A 6,000-nucleotide genomic window follows, 5' to 3' on the forward strand; every position below is an offset into this window, starting at 1 on the left:
TAAACTCTTTCTACTGTCTGCCCTCTTTCCGGATCCTTGGTTACTGTCCAACCCTAACAACAGCCTTTTAAGGACTTATGAATTAGGTCATAAATATGTTTTCAGCTGGTGGAAATGCTTTGTGGGGTAACACTCGACTTCTTTGACACGTGCAGCTGTGTAATTTCCTAATCCTTGCCCATGTGTTGGTAAATATCGAAGTGAAACTCAGCAGTTTGGTACTGTGACTTCTGTCACCATTCTAAACACCGGGACCTATCATGCAAACCACTGTATCTGCCTTCTTTCATTTTGGGAAGGTTAATAATAAAGTCTGGAGTAGTACAAACGTTATATAACAGCCAGAATCTGGCTTTGCTAAAGGTGAAAGCAAATCTGTCTACTGGACCTATTCCAGATTAATTTTGTTCATGACTCCAATGTTGGCATCCTGACAGCTTTTTTAAATGTATCTACTCAGAAGAGTGTTGGCTATAGTACCTGCTGTGGTGCATGTTCAATTACATTCCCTTGTGGACTTCTGAAAAGATCAGTGCAGTTGCCTTGTGGGTTGTGAAGGCTGGATATGCATAGCAAAGGAACAGGGGATCACCCTGCACACATAGTCTCACCCAGGCCAGTTTCTGGCCAGGAAGAAAGCTAAGGGTTGCCCTGTTTTCTAGAAGACAGGATGAGCCTCCTACTTACCTGGCTGCACTGGCTTCGGCTGCTTGTTGTGGGGCAGAGGAGTGAGTGAATGAGGCTTCTTTAAACAAGGAAGGCCTTTTAAAAACAATTAATTCTAGCTATAGGACCATACTATACTATGACTATTTTGTCTTGACACTTTGCTTAAAGTTCCAGTCTGGTGGATGGGGGAACGAAAGAGGAAGTGGGAAATATTTTGCAGGGAGTGCCCACTACCCATCCTCCTTCCTACTCCTTAGAGTCTTCCCTGCCTGAGAGTTATTCACACATGCCTTCATGTCACGGGGTATCTGAAGAGCAGATCTGCTTCGCAGCAGATTCACAAGATGTTTAATTCGGGGGATTAAATCGACAGTCCACATAGCCGTTGTCTCCTCTCCGCACTCCCTGGCAGAACTTTTTCCTGTGCCTTCTCACATACGTGCTCTGGGCTTTTCCTCCAAACAATCACAAATCACACCACAGAGGAAGAGGCAAGAGAGTGGTTTGCTTGTTTGTTTGCTTAGTTTGACAGCTAAGAGCGGAAGACCGGCATGATGAGTCGCCAAGCAGCTGGATCAAACAGCAGGATGCTTAACGCTTGCCTTTGTGAGTGACTGCCTTCATCACCTCATGTTCCCCCACCCCTGACACACACAACTAATGGAATCAGCTCAGACAAAAAAGGGCTCAGGTTAAATCTGTTCTGCATATTTAAAGCCTATGCAAACCACAGGAAGACACACATTTTGCAGTTTGTGCTTGTGTTTAACTTAGGAATTTCTCTCTCCCCATCCCCTTCTGGACTCCCTCCACAGAGTATCACCAATCTGCAACAACACCTCCCCACCCGCAGTGTTTGCAATTGCAAATCACTTGGAGCAAACCATACCCCAAACAGCTGACAAACTCTCCTTCATTGAGTTTTGAAAAACGCAGATTTACTGGCATGACCACTTCACACATAACAAAGAAACTATGGGGCATAATAGAAGCCCTGAACACCACCCCCCCTGCAAAAAAAAAAAAAAAAAGCCTCTGAAACGAGAGGATTTTTAAAAGCCAGACATACTGTGGGCTAAGCCAGAATGTGCAGCCTCCTTTTGGGTGTGTGTGTGGGGGACAAAGTCCTGTCTGACCTGGTCCCTGATAGCCCACAGGGACTTCGGGGTAAATCCAGCTAATACCTGGACCAGCACACTCCTATCTGGAGTGGATTCGAAATAAAAGCCCTGTCTGTAAAGCCTCCTGGAAGGATGTCAAAGTCTACTGGTGTTAAGGCTCAGCATCTGAGAATCACATGCTGCTCCATGTGGCAGCCAAATGAACTACAGCACCTTTGCCAGGCATGGAAGTTTTTCACACCGGGCTTTTAGTTCGCATCTCCTCTGGAATGGAGGGGGTGCGTTCACATATCACCCAAATTTACCCTAAAGTCTCTGCAAGCTTTCAGGGAGAACTTCACACACAATTCAGGGTTCCTTTTATTGCACATTAGAGTGTAGCCTGATTTATAGCTGGGGTAACACTTTTTGTGTCATTTTTGGGGGGCAACTCCGAACTTGCAGTAAAGCCTCTCAGTAAACCCGCCTGCTGTCTGGGAAAGCTCACGGAGTTCTTCTCATGTCCTGCACTGCTCTTGCCCAGCCAGGCTCTTCATTGGCTCCTTCCAGAAGAGGAAGGATATCCAGGCTTCCTTCCGGAGCTGAGTGTTTGCCTCCGTTTCAAGGCTTGCTTAGCCCTGGTGCATTGTGTTTCCTGACTCTGGACCCCTGGCTTTGGCTCCGACTTCTGCCTCGTCGTCTGCTCTTGGTTTGTGCTTGTTTGCTTGGCTTCAGCTCTGACTTGCAGCTTGTCTCTTGACCCTGATTTGTCTGCTTGGCTTTGACACTTGGCTTTGGCATTGACTCCCAGCTTGCTTCCTGACTACAGTTCCTGGTCCGTTCCCTCTCTTGTGGTTCTCTTCTGGTCCTGATCCACTCTCCGGTGGCTGCCCACAACCCAGCATTGACAGAGAACGGGAGCTGTCTGTGACCAGCCCAGAGCAGAAAAGATTGTTTGTCAATCCACAGCTTCCTCTTTAAGCACTGCTTCGGAACTCAAGATCTGTCCTCTGAAGCATTGGTCCTTTCCAGTTGCTTATAGGGCAGGTACATATACGAAACTGTATCCATTTATTATAAACAGGTATACCCCACAGCAGGAGTTCATGGAGCAGGAGCTCTGACGTTGATCTGAGTTCATGGCACAGGGAGGACGTGGATGGCCAGCAGCCAGCAGGCTCTCTACCCCGACAGTGACGATGGAGGAGTTGTGGCGGGGGCAGCCTCCCTGCCCCCAGCAATGGCAGAGGCAGGTTTCTACCACCCACACTCCAGCCAGCATGTGCTGGACCCTGCAGCATGCTGCCGCAGAGAGGAACACAGTGGCTGGCAGGCAGGCAGGCAGGAGTGGCTGGTGAGCTAGCCAGCAGAGGAGGGGAAGCGTGGGAGGTGGGTGGCCCCTGTGGGTGGCCCCGGCAAGGCAGCTCGAGAGGCAGGGGGTGCAGGTTCTTGGGATCTGTCTGCCATACTGTAGCTCTGCCCCTGATCTGAGTGTGTGGGCTAAGCAGATATGGAAAGAGGCATGCCTTTAGACTGGTGTGAAGCAGTCCTGGGTACATGTGCATGTATGTGGAATGAGAGAGAGAGAGAGAGATTGTTGGGATTGCCGCAAGCGGAGTTGTCATACTTTCATGCCGGGAAGGAGAAGCAGCAGTCCAGGTCTCAATGCAATACTTGTTTTGGCAGATTAGGGGCATAGTCCAGTGGGGATAGCCTTCCAGCTCCAGCACAGCATCCCTCCTGTAACTGTTGTTGGTGCCTCCCTTTTAAACTGTGAGCCCTTTTGGGACAGGGAACCATCTTGTCTTCCTATATATCCCACTTTGAACACTTTTGTAGAAAAGTGGTATATACATATTCACCATAGTAGTGGATATGTATATACTCCTCCTTGCTACTTCCACCTGAACCCACTCAGCAGCGTCTGCTGGTGCTGGAAAAGTTCCTCCTGGGAGTTATCCACACATGGCTTCATGCTGTGGGGTAAATGTTAAACGAAGCCACTTCGAATCACACCCGTGGCATTGAGGGAAGCAGCCCCTCCCCTCTGCTCTCGGGTTTTGTTTTGATGCAAGTTCACATGGCATGCCTCCGTGTTTTCCTTCTAGCCAATGGCGGGGGAGAGAGAGAGAGAGCTTTCTAAAGAGCTATATCTGCATTTCTAAAGAGAGTATCCCTCTCATCATGCTAATGATTCTGCATCAGTGCCTCTCCCTATTTGCTCCGGCATTTTTCAGAAAAAGTAGCTTAAAACCAGCATTTTAAAAACCCAGAAATACACCGAGATAAGCTAGAGTTCAGAAGACTAAGCCCGATTTGTGTGTGGAGTGCTTCCAAGGATCTCGAATGGACTTTGGGGTAAGTTTGACTGGTGTGTGAATGCACATACTCTCTTCCGAACGAGATTCGGAGTAACAGACCTGTCTGTAAAACCTCCTGAACTGGCGGGGGGTGGGGGGCGCCTCCATCATGTGCGCTGTTTCCTGCTCCCCTTTGGCAGGTGTGTGAACGTGACCTCAGAGTAGTGAATCTCAGGAGTTTGTTGGGTCCTGGTGCCTCAGTGCTTCCAGCATCTTGAATGGGGTTGGCAACTGCAAGGGAGGCCCTAGACCTTCCCCTTGGCAGCAGCCCAGGGCTCACAGAGATGCTCTCTGAAATTGACTAAGAGCTTGCCTAGCAGCTAACCCAGGTGACTTTTATCATTACTAGTCACGAAATCCATGAAAGCAGTTGTTGCAGACCTTTGTAAAGCTCAGGATCTGAAACAGGTGCTTGCGTTGCATTACATTGTTATAGGATTGGCCTGTGTGTTTCTGAGGGGGGAAGGAATCAAATCCTAAGTCTTGTACAGTGTAGCAAGGCCTTTTTACTTGCAGTGAACCCTTACTCTCTCCACGTTTTGAATTCAGCCCGTCAACTCATCTTTGTCTTGAGTCACATAATACGAATACTTCTCTCTTACACACCAACCTCTGGGAAAACATTTGGATGAATGTTATTAATCCCTCTGGTGCCCAACATGTCTCAGAGATGTCTACAAAACAGCGTGCAAATAGCCCTTGGAATGGATAGAATGAGGCATTTGGGGTCCAAATAACAACGGAAGCCTGTCACGCACCTAAATAAACAGGCAGGCATGCCAACGAATACACTCATTTACGGTGGGGAGGGGGCGGGTGTTAGTGGTGGAGGTTGGAGGCATGTTCCACCAGGATTTTTGGGATGAATTCTTTTTGGATTGCAAGCTAAAGGCATTGCTTTGCTGGGTTCACACGTCAGGCATGGGGCACTTTTATATGTACCCTGTAAAAACCATGGTGACACAGGTTAAATTTTTCCAGACTGTGGTGGTGGTGGTGGTGGTGGGGAACTAGACAGCCTATGTAGATCCTAACCCCGATCATTTTCCGTTCATCCAGAAAACAATATGTTCCCAACCATGTTGCTTTGTCATCAGTCCGGAAATTAACTGATGCAGCTCCGGTCGCAAGACTGAACATCAGGGCTTAGGACAGCATAGGAAGCCACCTTCTACTAGGTCAGACTACTGGCCCATCGAGCTCAGAATGGTCTATTTCAGGGGTGGGCAAAGACAGGGATGATGGGAGTGTTAGTTCAACAACAGCTGGAGGGCCCACTTTGCCCACCCCTGGTCTATATTAACCAGCAGTGGCTCTCCAAGTTTTTAAATAGGGGTCTTTCCCAGCCTTACCTGGGCGCTTTCCAGATTAGACCCTAAAACGGGCTCAGGACATATCTCTGAAGTGTGCTTCCACACTTCCTGTGTTGTGACACTGCAGTCCCAATGCTGACCGCAGGGTGCGTTCATATGTTGAATGCCTTGTTTCGAATTTAATCACTGCGATTTAGTGCTATGAAGTCGTTTATCCGGCGTTAAAAAGGTGTCGTTTTTCTGGGTTGTTAGTTTTCACGAGACTGCTCCCCCTGCAGGTTTTACGTTTTGACTGCAGGTTGCCTGATGGAGGCGTTTTGCCCTGCTAACTGGGCAAAGAGGCACCTTTTACCGTGGTGATTCTCTTTATTTAGCAGGCGGAGAGTAGCTGGCCCTCTCCACCCCCAGCACAGTACCTCCAGTGACTGTTGCTGGTGTCTATCTCATGTTTCTTTTTAGAATGTCAGCCCTTTGGGGACAGGAAGCCATCTTATTTGTTTGTTATTTCTCTGTGTAATCCGCCCTGAGCCATTTTTGGAAGGGCAGTATAGAAATCAA

Source organism: Hemicordylus capensis, chromosome 2 (assembly GCF_027244095.1).
Source record: "Hemicordylus capensis ecotype Gifberg chromosome 2, rHemCap1.1.pri, whole genome shotgun sequence".
Taxonomy (NCBI): domain Eukaryota; kingdom Metazoa; phylum Chordata; class Lepidosauria; order Squamata; family Cordylidae; genus Hemicordylus; species Hemicordylus capensis.